Here is a 17,065-nt window from a genome sequence, read left to right as displayed (position 1 = left end):
TCTCACGAGCAGGGGATACAGTCAGTTGAGCACAAAGAAGCCCTGGGTTGCAAACCACTTGTATATGGAGAGCCTAGTGCAAGGATAGGGAACTTAGGCTCTACAGTTGTTTTGAAACTACAAGTCCCATGAGACATTGCAAGACCCTAACAATCACAGGCATGACTCCTAGAGACAGAGGCATGATGGGATTTGTATTTTCAAAACAGCTGGAGAGCCAAGGTTCCCTACCCCTGGCCTAGTGTATACAGAAGACTGGCTAGTGTATACAGAGAGGCTAGTGTGTACATAAGACAGGCTAGTGTATACAGAAGTCTGGGGTATACAGTGAGGCTGGGGTATACAGAGAAGCTAGGTTATACAGTAGATAGGCTAGTGAATATAAAAGACAAGCTAGGGTATACAGAAGACAGGCTGGAGTATACAGAGAACCTATGGTATAAAGAATACTGGCTGGTGTATACAGAGAGGCTAGTGTATACAGAGAGGCTAGGGTATGCAGTGAGGCTAGTGTATACAAAAGGCAAGCTAGGGTATACAGAGAGGCTAGTTTATACAGACAGGCTAGTGTATACAGAGAGACTGGGGTATACAGAGAGGCTTGGATATACAGAAAACAGGCTGGGGTGCACAGAGAGGCAGGGGCATACAGAGATGCTAGGTTATACAGTAGACAGGCTAGTGTATATAAAAGACAAGCTAGGGTATACAGAAGACAGGCTGGGGTATACAGAGAGGCTAGTGTATACAGAGATCCTGGGTTATACAGAGATGCTAGGGTATACAGAAAATGGCTGGGTTAAAAAGAGAGCATGTGGTATACCGAGAGACTAGTGTAAAAAGAAGACAGGCTAGTGCATATATATGACAGGCATGTGTATACAGAAGACCAACTAGTGTATTTAGAGAGGCTAGTGTGTACAGAAGACAGGCTAGAGTATACAGAAGAACATCCTGGGTATACAGAGATGGGGGTACACAGAGAGGTTAGGGTATAAAGAGAGATAGGCTGGGTTACACAGAGAGGCTAGTGTAGATTTTGTAGTGTATACAGACGGACTAGTATATACAGAGAGGCTGGGGTATACAGAGAGCCTATGGTATAAAGAAATCAGGCTGGTGTATACAGAGAGGCTAGTATATACAGAGAGGCTAGGGTATGCAGTGAGGCTAGTGTATACAAAAGGCAAGCTAGGGTATACAGGGAGGCTAGTTTATACAGACAGGCTAGTGTATACAGAGAGACTGGGGTATACAGAGAGGCTTGGGTATAAAGAAAAGAGGCAGGGGTGCACAGAGAGGCAGGGGTATACAGAGAAGCTAGGTTATACAGAAGACAGGCTAGTGTATATAAAAGACAAGATGGGGTATACAGAAGACAGGCTGGGGTATATAGAGAGGCTAGTGTATACAGAGAGGCTGGGTTATACAGAGATGCTAAGGTATACAGAAAATGGCTGGGTTAAACAGAGAGCCTGGGATATACCGAGAGACTAGTGTAAAAAAGAAGACAGACTAGTGCATATAGATAACATGCACGTGTATACAGAAGACAGACTGGGGCATACAGAGGGGCTGGAGTATATAGAGAATATAGAGTATACAGAAAGCAGGCTAGTGTACAAAGAGGCTAGTGTATACAATGAGAGGCTAGGATATATAGAAAACAGCCAAGAGTATAAAGTGAGGCTAGTGTATCAAGAGACGCTAGTGTATACAGATGACTGGCTAGTGTATACAGATGACTGGCTTGTGTATAGATATAGGCTAAGTGTATACAGAAGACAGTCTCTGGCATACGGTGAGGCTTTGGTATACAGAGAAGCTAGGTTATACAGCAGTCAGGCTAGTGTATATAAAAGACAAGCTAGGGTATACAGAGGAAAGACTGGTGTATACAGAGAGGCTAGTGCATGCAGAGAGGCTGGGGTACACAGAGAGGCTGGTGTAAAAAGACGGGCTAGTGTATACAGAGAGGCTGGGATATACAGAGAGCTAACGAGAGGTTAGGGTATACAGAGAGGCTAGTGTATAAAGAAGACAGCCAATGGTATACAGAGAGGCTGGGGTACACAGAGAGGCTAGTGTATGCAGACTTGTTAGTGTATACAGACAGACTAGTATATACAGAGAGGCTGGGGTATACAGAGAACCTATGGTATACAATAAACAGGCTGGGGTATACAGAGATGCTAGTGTATACACAGAGGCTAGGGTATACCGTGAGGCTAGTGCACAGAAATTACAAACAAGGGAATAGAGAGAGGCTATTGTGCATACGGAGAGGCTAGTGTATACAGAACTAAAGATATGTTGGTATTGCGCTGTCCCTATATTAAATAACCCTCCGAGGGTGATAAGTATAATGCCTAATTACATAAATCAATAGTGTAATATAAAAATATATATCTATAAATGTCTACTGAATAGTATCAAAAAGTGCAAAGTGCTACATTAAATAAAATAAAATAAACACACCACAAAGGTGATAGAATCCAAATAAATGAAAATCAAGTGAACAGAGGTAAGTAACTAAAAACAGTCTCTTAGAAAGATTACTATTTTGATAAAGTGCAGAAAAAAAAAAAAAAAAAAAGTAAACGCACTACAGAGTCAATTGAAAACCTCCACAGAAACACAACTGCTTCAATTGAGTGCAAAGCCACTAAACAGTGAATTGATCATAAATAGGGATGAGCTTCGTGTTCGAGTCGAACGCATGTTCGACTCGAACATCGGTCGTTCGTGCGTTCGCCGAATTCCGAACGTTTGGGCCGTTCGCGGCAAAATTCGTGTGGCCCACAATGCATTGCGATGGCGCAATGCATTGCTGTCTCACGATTGGCCAAGCATGCACTGTGACCCCGCATGCTTGGCCAATCGCAGCGCCAGTAGCGAGGAGAGCAATGGTTGGCCACAGGCATCCTGCCTGTGGCCAATCATAGCTCAGGCTGTGTAGTGCACGCCCCACACTATATAAAGCTGCCTTTCAGGCGGCCTCGTGTAGTGTTTGTTAGCATCTGAAGCAGTGGGTGTTCTGTGTACCTTCAACACAGTTACACACCAATCGTTTTTTGGCTGATTTACTATTTTGCTCTTGTGTAGTGGTTACTGTCTGTGCCCTGACCGCAGTATACACCACTATATTCACCTCACCTATATAGCTAGTGATCTAGCTTTAATAATAGAGCTTGCAGTCAGTAGTGTTAGTGCGTGCTGTCTGCGTGCTCTGTACCCAGTACATACCACTATATACACCTACATAGCTGTTCTCTATTTGAGCCCGATTGTCATTTGCTGGAGTTATTGGAAGTTGTGTGTGCCTCCAGCACAGCACAGTATACATCTGTATATACCCCTTTAACTCTGCTGTTTTCTGGTTATTGTCTGCGTGCCCTGACCGCAGTATACACCGTGATATTCACCTCACCTATATAGCTAGTGGTCCATCTTTAACAATAGAGCTTGCAGTCAGTAGTGTCACTCAGGAGATAGTGCGTGCTGTGTGCCTGCTCTGTACCCAGTACATACCGCTATTATCCACCTACATAGCTGTTCTCTATTTGGGCCCGATTGGCATCTGCGGGAGTTATTGGAAGTTGTGTGTGCCTCCAGCACAGCACAGTATACATCTGTATATACCCCTTTAACTCTGCTGTTTTCTGGTTATTGTCTGCGTGCCCTGACCGCAGTATACACCGTGATATTCACCTCACCTATATAGCTAGTGGTCCATCTTTAACAATAGAGCTTGCAGTCAGTAGTGTCACTCAGGAGATAGTGCGTGCTGTGTGCCTGCTCTGTACCCAGTACATACCGCTATTATCCACCTACATAGCTGTTCTCTATTTGGGCCTGATTGGCATCTGCGGGAGTTATTGGAAGTTGTGTGTGCCTCCAGCACAGCACAGTATACATCTGTATATACCCCTTTAACTCTGCTGTTTTCTTGTTATTGTCTGCGTGCCCTGACCGCAGTATACACCATGATATTCACCTCACCTATATAGCTAGTGGTCCATCTTTAACAATAGAGCTTGCAGTCAGTAGTGTCACTCAGGAGATAGTGCGTGCTGTGTGCCTGCTCTGTACCCAGTACATACCGCTATTATCCACCTACATAGCTGTTCTCTATTTGGGCCCGATTGGCATCTGCGGGAGTTATTGGAAGTTGTGTGTGCCTCCAGCACAGCACAGTATACATCTGTATATACCCCTTTAACTCTGCTGTTTTCTGGTTATTGTCTGCGTGCCCTGACCGCAGTATACACCGTGATATTCACCTCACCTATATAGCTAGTGGTCCATCTTTAACAATAGAGCTTGCAGTCAGTAGTGTCACTCAGGAGATAGTGCGTGCTGTGTGCCTGCTCTGTACCCAGTACATACCGCTATTATCCACCTACATAGCTGTTCTCTATTTGGGCCCGATTGGCATCTGCGGGAGTTATTGGAAGTTGTGTGTGCCTCCAGCACAGCACAGTATACATCTGTATATACCCCTTTAACTCTGCTGTTTTCTTGTTATTGTCTTCGTGCCCTGACCGCAGTATACACCGTGATATTCACCTCACCTATATAGCTAGTGGTCCATCTTTAACAATAGAGCTTGCAGTCAGTAGTGTCACTCAGGAGATAGTGCGTGCTGTGTGCCTGCTCTGTACCCAGTACATACCGCTATTATCCACCTACATAGCTGTTCTCTATTTGGGCCCGATTGGCATCTGCGGGAGTTATTGGAAGTTGTGTGTGCTTCCAGCACAGCACAGTATACATCTGTATATACCCCTTTAACTCTGCTGTTTTCTTGTTATTGTCTGCGTGCCCTGACCGCAGTATACACCGTGATATTCACCTCACCTATATAGCTAGTGGTCCATCTTTAACAATAGAGCTTGCAGTCAGTAGTGTCACTCAGGAGATAGTGCGTGCTGTGTGCCTGCTCTGTACCCAGTACATACCGCTATTATCCACCTACATAGCTGTTCTCTATTTGGGCCCGATTGGCATCTGCGGGAGTTATTGGAAGTTGTGTGTGCCTCCAGCACAGCACAGTATACATCTGTATATACCCCTTTAACTCTGCTGTTCTATAAAAAAGGCATCTGCAGGAGTTAGTGGGTGTTGTGTGCCTCCAGCACAATATAAACTACCCAACTACTGTTTTACCCAACTCCCTTCAGGCCATTACCATGTCTGGAAGGCCAGCAAGGAGAGGCAGACAGGCGCGAGCCGATAAAAGAGGGCAAGCAGGCTCTGTGTCTAGAGACAACAGTGCTGGTCGTGGACGCGGTGCATTGTCATCAGCACGTGGCCATGGGTCATGCTTGTCCTTCTTTTCTGCAGCTGGACATGTTGAACCGCAACATGCCAACGACTTGGTAGAGTGGATGACCAAGCCCTCTTCATCCTCCTCATCCTCTCTCACCCAGTCTCAGGGTAGTAGAAAAGCAGCTGCCAACACATCGTCGTCCCTCCTCTCAATGTCATCATCAGTGACTCCTTCCCTAGACCCACCACGTCCTCCTGAGGAGTCTCCTGAACTCTTTGAGCACAGTGTTGGGTACATGCTCCAGGAGGATGCCCAGTGTTTGGTGGGCTCTGATGATGACACTCAGCTAGAGGAAGGCAGTAGCGTGAGCACAGAGAGAGGGGATGCTCAAGAAGGACAGCAATCTGGCAGTCATGTTCCACAAGCTGCAGCATACTGCCAGGTTTGCTACAGCAATGAAGAGGGAGGGGATGATGAGGGCACTGACTCCACGTGGGTGCCTGGAAGGAGGGAGGAGGAGGAGGAGGCACATGTCCAACGAGGCAGGATGCCCTCCGGGGGCCAGCTTAGGGGCAGCACACCGACTGAATCACACCGCAGAGCTCCGCCTGCGCAGAGCGCTTCCTCTGCGCAGAGCGCTTCCTCTGCGCGTTATTCTAAAAGTTCTTTGGTGTGGGCCTTTTTTGAGACGAGTGCATCAGATCGCACCGCTGCTATTTGCAACATATGTCTCAAGCGTATCTCACGTGGCCAAAACATCAGCCGCTTGGGCACCACATGCTTGACCAGACATATGTTGACCTGCCATGCAGCTCGTTGGCAAGCATACCTCAAAGACCCACACCAAAGAACAAAGCGGACCTCTCCTTGCTCCTCATCAGCTGGCATCTCCAACCCCACTAGACCTTCAGTCCTCTCTGAAACCTGCTCTGAGAGGAATGAAGGTGTAGAATTAGGTGTGTCACAGCCAAGTGCTTCCGGGAACTCTGCTAGTGGTACATCCACGTCCGATTATAGCAGACAAATGTCCCTGCCCCAGCTGCTGGACCGGCGGAAGAAATTTACTCCCAGCCATCCACATGCCCAGCGGTTGAATGCTAGCTTGGCTAAATTGCTAGCACTTCAACTGCTGCCTTTTCAGTTGGTAGACTCGGCCCCCTTCCGTGAGTTTGTACAATGTGCGGTTCCTCAGTGGCAGGTCCCCAAACGCCACTTTTTCTCACGGAAGGCGATTCCGGCTCTCTACCGGCATGTGGAAGGCAATGTCCTTGCCTCGCTGGACAGGGCGGTCAGCGGTAAGGTGCATATTACCGCTGACTCATGGTCCAGCAGGCATGGACAGGGACGTTACCTGTCTTTCACGGCCCATTGGGTCACTCTCCTGGCTGCTGGGAAGGATGCAGGACAAGGTGCAGTAGTGTTGGAGGTTGTTCCGCCACCACGCCTCCAAAATGCTACTATTGGTTGTGACACACCTCTCTCCTCCACCCCCTCCTCTTCTTCTTCCTCCATGGCCTCTTCCAGTGCTCTGTCCTCAGAACCAGCGGTGCTCCGTAGGCGTTGCAGGGGCTACGCAAGTACGCAGGCAAAACGATGCCATGCCGTGCTTGCGCTGGTTTGTTTGGGGGACAGGAGCCACACTGGGGCGGATGTTTTGTCAGCTCTGCAGGGGCAGGCCGAGAGGTGGTTGACGCCACGCCAGCTTAAGCCAGGAATGGTGGTTTGCGACAATGGCACCAACCTCCTCTCCGCCCTCCGACAGGGACAACTGACCCATGTGCCCTGTGTAGCTCACGTCCTTAACCTGGTGGTGCAGCGGTTCTTGGGCAGGTACCCCGGCTTACAGGATGTCCTGAAACAGGCCAGGAGAGTCTGTGTGCATTTCCGCCGATCATTTAATGCCTGTGCTCGGCTGGCTGAGCTCCAAAAGGAGTTGAACCTGCCCAAGAACCGCCTTATATGTGACATGCCCACCAGATGGAACTCAACATTGGCCATGCTGCAGCGGCTGCACACGCAGCAGAGGGCCATCAATGAGTACCTGTGCGACTACGGCACCAGGACAGGGTCAGGGGAGCTTGGTTTTTTCTCACCACGCCAGTGGGGCATGATCAGGGATGCATGCACTGTCCTGTCACCGTTTGAGGAGGCCACAAGGATGGTGAGCAGTGACAGTGCATGCATCAGTGACACTATACCTCTTGTCCACCTCTTGGAGCATACGCTGCGTGGAATAATGGACAGGGCACTTGAGGCAGAACAGAGGCAGGAAGAGGAGGACTTCCTTGCCTCTCAAGGCCCCCTTTATCCAGACAGTGTTCCTGCTGTGCCACCCATCACACAGGAAGAGGGTGAGGAGGAGGAAGAGGAGGAGGAGGATGATTGTGTCAGCATGGAGGTGGAGGCTGGCACTCAGCATCAGCAGCAGCAGTCTTATAGGGATGATTTACAGTCCCAAGAAACACGTGGACTTGTGCGTGGCTGGGAGGAGGTAGCTGCGGATCATGTTGTCCTTAGTGACCCAGAGGACTCCGGACCGAATGCCTCAGCTAACCTACGCTGCATGGCCTCCCTGATCCTGCAAAGCCTGCGGAAGGATCCTCGTATTCTTCGGATCAAGGAGAGGGACCATTACTGGCTGGCCACTCTCCTTGATCCACGGTACAAGGGTAAGGTTGCCGACCTTATCTTGCCATCGCAGAGGGAGCAGAGGATGAGACATCTCCGGGAGGCCTTGCAGAAAGCTCTGTGCAACGCGTTCCCAGAGACTGGGAGGTCACAAACTCCTGGTCCTGGACAACGTGTTGCTGAGGCATCAGTCAGAAGGAGCGGTGGAGAAGGTGGCCGTCTGACTGATGCTTTCAGACAATTTTTTAGTCCGCAGCCCCAAGGTATGATTGGTTCCAGCACCCATCGCCAGCGTCTAATTTACATGGTGCAGGAATACCTAGGGGCAAGGTCAGACTTGGACACCTTTCCCACTGAAAATCCTCTGGCTTACTGGGTCTTGAGGATGGATCACTGGCCAGAGCTTGCACAGTATGCAATTGAGCTACTGGCCTGTCCTGCATCCAGCGTTCTTTCGGAACGCACCTTCAGTGCTGCTGGTGGCTTCGTTACCAATCACAGGGTGCGCCTGTCCACCGAATCAGTTGATCGACTGACCTTCATCAAGATGAATCAGTCTTGGATCACCCACAGCTACCAAGCACCTGAAGCTGATGTAACCGAATAATTTTTTTTGAAATACCACATCCCTTCAAGACTGCCTATGCTGATGCTGAGTGACTGTCCTGTTATGTTGATTGTCTATCCTCTTCCTCCTCCGCTGATATGTTGGAAGAACATTTTTGGTTCTGGGTGATGCCAGCAGCCCAATTTTTCTGCCCCTGTTTAACAGGGGCGTTTAAGTACAATTTTTGATGCAATGCTTTGCAGCAGGGCTAATTCCTGCAATAAAACTAGAGTATATGGCAGAGGTTGCAGTGTGATGGCACCAGTGCCTAAGGCCCAATTTTTCTGCCCCTGTTTAACAGGGGCGTTTAAGTACAATTTTTGATGCAATGCTTTGCAGCAGGGCTAATTCCTGCAATAAAACTAGAGTATATGGCAGAGGTTGCAGTGTGATGGCACCAGTGCCTAAGGCCCAATTTTTCTGCCCCTGTTTAACAGGGGCGTTTAAGTACAATTTTTGATGCAATGCTTTGCAGCAGGGCTAATTCCTGCAATAAAACTAGAGTGTATGGCAGAGGTTGCAGTGTGATGGCACCAGTGCCTAAGGCCCAATTTTTCTGCCCCTGTTTAACAGGGGCGTTTAAGTACAATTTTTGATGCAATGCTTTGCAGCAGGGCTAATTCCTGCAATAAAACTAGAGTATATGGCAGAGGTTGCAGTGTGATGGCACCAGTGCCTAAGGCCCAATTTTTCTGCCCCTGTTTAACAGGGGCGTTTAAGTACAATTTTTGATGCAATGCTTTGCAGCAGGGCTAATTCCTGCAATAAAACTAGAGTATATGGCAGAGGTTGCAGTGTGATGGCACCAGTGCCTAAGGCCCAATTTTTCTGCCCCTGTTTAACAGGGGCGTTTAAGTACAATTTTTGATGCAATGCTTTGCAGCAGGGCTAATTCCTGCAATAAAACTAGAGTGTATGGCAGAGGTTGCAGTGTGATGGCACCAGTGCCTAAGGCCCAATTTTTCTGCCCCTGTTTAACAGGGGCGTTTAAGTACAATTTTTGATGCAATGCTTTGCAGCAGGGCTAATTCCTGCAATAAAACTAGAGTATATGGCAGAGGTTGCAGTGTGATGGCACCAGTGCCTAAGGCCCAATTTTTCTGCCCCTGTTTAATAGGGGCGTTTAAGTACAATTTTTGATGCAATGCTTTGCAGCAGGGCTAATTCCTGCAATAAAACTAGAGTGTATGGCAGAGGTTGCAGTGTGATGGCACCAGTGCCTAAGGCCCAATTTTTCTGCACCTGTTTAACAGGGGCGTTTAAGTACAATTTTTGATGCAATGCTTTGCAGCAGGGCTAATTCCTGCAATAAAACTAGAGTGTATGGCAGAGGTTGCAGTGTGATGGCACCAGTGCCTAAGGCCCAATTTTTCTGCCCCTGTTTAACAGGGGCGTTTAAGTACAATATTTGATGCAATGCTTTGCAGCAGGGCTAATTCCTGCAATAAAACTAGAGTGTATGGCAGAGGTTGCAGTGTGATGGCACCAGTGCCTAAGGCCCAATTTTTCTGCCCCTGTTTAACAGGGACATGTAATTACAATTCTTGATATAATATTTCACAGGAGGGCCCCTTCCTGTGCCCACCCAGAGTAACTGTGAGGACTTATAGTGTTGTGGCACCAGCACCACAACCACCAAAGGTCAATTTTTCTACCACTGTTCAACAATGGCATGTAATTACAATTCTTGATATAATCGTTCACAGCAGGGCGCTCCAGCGCCCACCAAGAGTCACTTTGAGGGCTTACAATGTTGTTGCAAAACCAACACCTTGTTCTGCCATTTCTGCAGAGCATATAGGGCAGGCCCCTACTTTCAAACATCCAATTTACAAACATCTCCTACTTGCAAACGGAAGGAGACAACAGCAAGTGAGATGAAAAAAGATGGACGACAAAACAAATTATACAGGGGTGATAACCCTTCCCTATGTTTTCCAAAAATCTTAAAAATATTTTTTTTGACTGGAGCTACACTTTAAAAATGTACCAGTTGAAAATTACAAACAGATTCAACTTAACACAACAAACCTACACAGTCCCTGTCTTGTTTGCACCGCCTGTATACTTCTGTTCTGAGTATATAGGGCCTGGGGGCCACACGCATTTCCTTTTTTTAATATGGGTACAGGGTTCCCCTTAATATGCGTACAAGACCCAAATAGGCTGGTAATGGGCAGGGAGGGCTACCCATGCCATTTTTCTGAATGATTTTCAACCATATTGCAGGAACCAGATATAACATTAAAACCGCAAGCAGTTTTAAATGGTGTTATTTCCGCTTAATGTCATTTTGTGCAGGGACTGTTCTAAACACGGGAAACACGTGGCACTTCACAGGCATACTACAGACACCCCCCAGGCACCATATTTAAAGGAATATTTCACTTTTTTTTTCACTTTAATCGTCATTAAAATCAGTGCTCCCACCAAAACGGTAGTTTTTAAAACTTTTTTTTGCAGTGACCCATGTCCCCTGAGGCAGGAGGCAGGTCGCCAAACCCTTTTTAGGACACTATCTTGCATATTAGCCGTTAAAATTAGCACTTTCCAATTCGAACGTTCGAGTCCCATAGACTTCAATGGGGTTCTAACGTTCGTACCGAACGCGGGGGTCGTTCGCAAGTTCTGGTGCGAACCGAACCGGGGGGTGTTCGGCTCATCCCTAATCATAAAGTGCCAAGTGCGTCTTATAAATGTGCAAATAAGTAAACACTCTCCAGAGGTGATATAAGTGAACCACCCTAATAATAAACAAATGATATACAAGAAAATAAGAGAGTATACCTAGACCAAAAAGAGGGTACCCTCTCCTGATCACATAGGAATAAACTTTAGAATAAACACAAAAAAATATATATATATATATAAATATATATATATATATATATATATATAATAGTAAACACACTACAGAGCCGGCTGCAACATATGTTATATCAGAATGAATCCGGCCTCTATAGATTAAATATACATATTGAAATCCATCAAAAATAAAAAGATATAAATATTCAAGTCCATAAATAAACAACAGTCTCCTTTAAGTGCAAGTGCTTTGTGCAAAATTGTGCAAATTCAACTGAGGTGCGGATCTCCCAGTGCTTAATCCCGTTGTGATCACACTTTAGTGGGCAGTGGCCCCTTACCTATAGCAAGGAGGGATTCGCATAGAGGTATATAGATTTCTTTATATGTCTTCTCTCCTGGTAAATTCGGTCACCTTCTCCTTTGAATTTTATTCTTATTGCTCCAGAGGACCCAATAGATTAATAGAGAGGGAATACCATAGTGTAGTATCTCACAGATAGCATTTATTAAAAATTTACATACACAGGGTACTCACACATTAATAGATAGAAAAAAGCCTTTTTCTAGCAATCAGCAGCAAGTGCATCCACAGTCAGCTTCCTTCCCGTCCCAAGCGTTTTTTTTTTTTTTCTGCACTTTATCAAAATAGTAATCTTTCTAAGAGACTGTTTTTAGTTACTTACCTTTGTTCACTTGATTTTCATTTATTTGGATTCTATCACCTTTGTGGTGTGTTTATTTTATTTTATTTAATGTAGCACTTTGCACTTTTTGATACTATTCAGTAGACATTTATAGATATATATTTTTATATTACACTATTGATTTATGTAATTAGGCATTATACTTATCACCCTCGGAGGGTTATTTAATATAGGGACAGCGCAATACCAACATATCTTTAGTTTCATATTAAGTGGATACGGTGTGATCCATTCCGGTAGTAGCAGCAGCCCCTGACATTTGATAGATCACCAGTGGTAGCGCAGGAATAAAACACTATCATTAGTGTATACAGAATTCTGGCTAGTGTATACAGAGAGACTAGTGTGTTCAGGAGACAGGCTAGTGTATACAGATAGGCTAGTGCATACAGAAAATAGACTGGGGTATAAAGTGAGCCTGGGGTATACAGAGAAGCTAGGGTATACAGAAGGAAGGCTAGTGTATATAAAAGACAAGCTAGGGTATACAGAAGACAGGCTGGAGTATACAGAGAGGCTAGTGTATACACAGAGGCTGGGGTACACCAAGAGGTCATTGTATACAGAGATGATGGGGTTCACAGAGAGGCAAGTGTGTAAATATGGGCTAGTGTATACAGAGAGGATAGTTTATACATAGAGTCTAGGGTATACAGAGAGGCTAGTGTATACAGAAGACAGCCAATGGTATACACAGAGGCTAGTGAATACAAAGAGTCTAGTGTATACAGAATGACTAGTGCATATAGAGAGGCTAGCATGTACAGAAGGAAGGCTAGTGTATACAGATAGGCTAGTGTATTCAGAAGACAGTCTGGGGCATACAGAGAGGCTAGTGTATACAGAGAAGATATGGTATACAGAAAAAAGGCTAGTGTATATAAAAGACAAGCTAAGGTATACAGAAAGTCTAAGGTATACAGAGAGCCTAGTGTATACAGAGAGGCTAGTGTATACAGAAAGGCTAGTGTATGCAGAGAGGCTGGGGTATACAGCGAAGCTAGTGTATACAGAAAACAGGCAAGGGTATTCAGAGTGAGTAGGGTATATAGAGCGACTAGGGTATACAGAAAAAGGCTAGTGTAAATAGATGTCAGGCACGTGTATACAGAAGACAGGCTGGGGTATACAGAGGGGCTAGTGTATAAAGAAAGGCTAGTGTATACAGAGAGGTTAGGGTATACGGAGAGGCTAGGGTTTACAGAAAACAGGCTGGGGTATACAGAAAGGCTGGGATATACAGAGAGACTAGTGTAAAAAGAAGACAGGCTAGTGTAAACAGAGAGCCTGGGGTACACAGAGAGGCTAGGGTATACCATGAGGCTAGTGTATACAGAGAGGCTAGTATGTACTAATATATAGAAGACAGGCTGGGGTATGCAGAGAGGCTAGTGTGTAAAGAGAGAGTGGGGTACACAGAGAGGCTAGTGTATAAAGAGAGGCTAGTGTATGCAGAGAGGCTGGGGTATACAGAGAGCTTGTGTATACAGAGAGGGTTGGGAATACAGTGAGGCTAGTGTATACAAAAGACTGACTAGTGTATACAGATAGGCTAGAGTATACAGAAGAACGTCCTGGGTATACAGAGATGGTGGGTTATACAGAGAGGCTAGGGTATACAGAGAGATAGGCTGTGTTACACAGAGAGGCTAGTGTAGATATTGTAGTGTATACAGATGGACTAGTGTATACAGAGAGGCTGGGGTATAAAGAGAGCCTATGGTAAGCTACGGTTTACAGTGAGGCGAGTGTATACAATAGGCAAGCTAGGGTATACAGAGAGGCTATTTTTTACAGGCAGTCTTGTGTATACAGAGATGTTGGGGTATACAGAGAGTCTCTGGTTTACAATAAATAGGCAGGGTATTACAGAGAGGCTAGTGTATACAGAGAGGCTAGTGTATACACAAAGGCTAAGGTATACCGTGAGGCTAGTGTACACAAAAGACAAACAAGTATATACAGAATACTGGCTAGTTTATACAGAGAGGCTTGCGTGTACAGAAGACATGACTTTCTTGCTATTTTTTGCTAGGTCATGGAGGAGGTCGCCAGAGAGCTGAGGGGGTTTTTTACCTCAAATGCCACCACCGGTAGCTCCCCATGATGGTTTGAGATGCTCATAGGTGCGCCATTTGAGGTCTTCTGATCAGTGCACGGCTCAAGAAGGAGAGATCACAGCAAACTCTTGACCTTCTGAGAAAAATTAGGGCCCTGGAAGCCACCCACAAGCGATCGTTAGCCACGCACACACTGGCGGACCTCACCTACCTGAGAAACCAATTGAGGGCTCTGGCACTGTTTAGGGCCAAAGCAGTTCTTGCGAAATGCAAGCACTCCTTTTATGAACACAGCAACAAATGTGGTAAGATACTGGCCGGGGCTCTGAGAAACCAGAGAGCGCGGGCCTTTATCCCGGAGATATTGGGGGAGGGAAACTCTAAAGTTTATGCCACGGAGGAAATAGCGGAGCAGTTTCGTAAATATTATACCTCACTGTATAACCTGCCACGCCAAACCTTGGGAAGAGATAGGTCCCTGGAATGAGAGGCCATTCGGGATTACATTCAGAAATCAGGCCTTCCTCGGCTGCCAGAGGAGGCCTTGACAGCCATGGAGGCGCCCCTTTTGGGGGGAAGAAGTAACTCGTGCCATTTCCCAAATGCATAGTAGTAAAGCCCCAGGCCCGGACGGTTACTCGCTTCCCTACTACAAGATCTTCGGGGACCTGTTATGCCTGTATTTTTTAGCTGCCTATAACAAGGCCGGAGAGGATGGGTCTCTTCCGGATGATAAATTACGGGCCTTCATAATGGTGATTCCCAAAGAGGGCAAAGACCCCTTTCACTGCCAAAACTATAGGCCTATCTCCCTCCTCAACGTGGATCTCAAGATCTTCACCAAGGCTCTCTCAATGTGCCTGTCGGAGTGGATCCCCTATTATTCCAGGTGGGTTTTGTGCCCTCGAGGGAGGTGAGGAACAATACCACAAAGGCGATCAACCTGATTCACGTGGCCAAGACACGGAAAACCCAGATGCTACTCCTGTCAACAGACGCGGAGAAGGCGTTTGATCAGGTGAATTGGCCTTTTCTATTTGAGACCCCGTGTCAGGTGGGTCTGGGCCAGCGGATAATGCATTGGATAGGGGCCATTTATTACAATCCTTCGGCCCAAGTCAAGTTAATGGCCAACTGTCGGCCTCGTTCAAGATATCCAACGGAACGAGGCAGGGTTGTCCCCTGTCGCCGTTGATCTTTATCCTGACCCTGGAACCTCTCCTCTGACTGGTCAGAAACAACGGTAACATAACGGGACTCAATCTTAGCGCCACTATGACCCCTAAAATTGCAGCTTTTGCTGATGATTTTCTATTTTTCCTAACCAACCCTCTCACATCCTTACCAAACTTAATGGCGGAAATGCAAAAGTATGGCGAACTTTCATTCTTTAAGGTTCACTACCAGAAATCAGAGGCGTTAAATGTCTCTCTGCTGACCTCTCTGGCAACTTTACTGAGGGTGGACTTCTCCTTTAAGTGGGCTAGGTCCAGCATCAAATATTTAGGTATCCACCTGCCGAACAAGATGGAGACATCTTCCCTCTCAACTTTCCCCCTCTTCTGACAGACATCAAAAAAGATCTCCAAACCTGGCAAAAGGTTATGTTTTCCTGGTTTGGTAGTATTGTCAAAATGAACATCATGCCCAGAATATTATATCACTTACAGGCTCTCCCAATTATATTGGGAGAATACCGAGCGTCTATCTCCGTGTGGTGAATAGAGCATTAGTTACGTTTATTTGGGCCCAAAAACCACCAAGACTCAGGCAATCTATTCTACGTCTACCAAAACTGCGGGGAGGGATGGCTTTTCTTGATGTAAACTTGTACCATATGGCATGTGATATGACGAGATTCATAGATTGGGGCCGATACAGAAAACTTAAACAATGGGTCCAGGTGGAGCGGCTCCTCTTAGGAGTGGATTTGGAGGGACTGCCCTGGTGTCAGCAGAATCTTCCAAGTCACGCTATACTTCATCCAACGGTGTGTGAAACGTGGCGTATAATCCAAAAAGCAGTTTGAGAGCATTCGTGGCACCAGGGGTCAAGTCCTGGGGAAAAAAGTGTGGGAACTCCCACCCAAGATCCACTCCCCCCACCAAAAAATAAATAAAAAAATGATACACTCATATGCACAAACGCTTCAAAAGTGGTATTTTTCATCCAATTTTCGTATTGTGTGTATGAAGCTTAACTGTTAGTACATTAAAAAAAACAATTCTCAATAAACATAAATACAGTAATTCTCTGAATAATTAGCATTCATTCAATTGTGCTTCCATGCAAATATGAACATCGTGTTCTGCTCTTTATTGGGGAATTTTATTTTGTATATAGAGTGTTTATGTGGTGAGTTTACACTTTTCATTGAACAGAGTTTGGATAACACAGGGTTAAACGGAAAGGTCATAAATTAACTGCACATTATCTGGACAGAATGCTTGGGGAGATAGTGATGTGTTCCTGCTTAGGAGATGTATGTTAGCTTGAGGGGCTGCAAACACACACTAGCTGCTATTCCAACCTAAGCTATTTCCACATAAACTTCCCTCCTGGCATTAAACTTTGCCAGGTATTGTGCTCAGCTTACCACCCCAAACTGATGTTCCTCCCTCAGCTCACCTCTCTCCCTGCATGTCCTGTGAGCAGAATAGCTGTGCTCCTCCTCTGGGTTCTCTCATCATATGGCACTGAAGATAGAGGAGGAGGAGATTCAGCGGGACACATAGAGCAAGTATGCAGGACAAGGGGGGAGGATGAGGAGACAGAAAATCAGGAGGGGCCGGCGGGGAGGAGCGCATCACGAGAGGTCTCACTAAATACAATCTCTTAGCAGCAGGGACCTGATCTACCCATCAGCTAGCTGTGATTGACAGGTAGATAGAAGCAGAAGCTGTCATGGGGCTCCCTACTGGCAATGCCTGAATGGTCAGGTGTGCCGCACTTACTATTGCGAGCTGTATCGGCGGCTGCTGGTGGA

General features: G+C 46.2%; 1 protein-coding gene across 2 annotated transcripts in view; it reads left to right on the top strand.

The window, feature by feature from the left end:
• The window catches only part of LOC143997523 (uncharacterized), a 187,801-nt gene that overhangs the window by 105,582 nt on the left and 65,154 nt on the right, over positions 1 to 17,065 (top strand). The gene's annotated exons all lie outside the window — the stretch shown is intronic.

The sequence above is a fragment of the Lithobates pipiens genome, unplaced genomic scaffold, assembly GCF_037356315.1.
Source record: "Lithobates pipiens isolate NorthernLeopardFrog02 unplaced genomic scaffold, aLitPip1_a1.2 Scaffold_19, whole genome shotgun sequence".
In the NCBI taxonomy this organism is placed as follows: Eukaryota; Metazoa; Chordata; class Amphibia; order Anura; family Ranidae; genus Lithobates; species Lithobates pipiens.
This window is presented reverse-complemented; position numbering and strand designations above follow the sequence as displayed.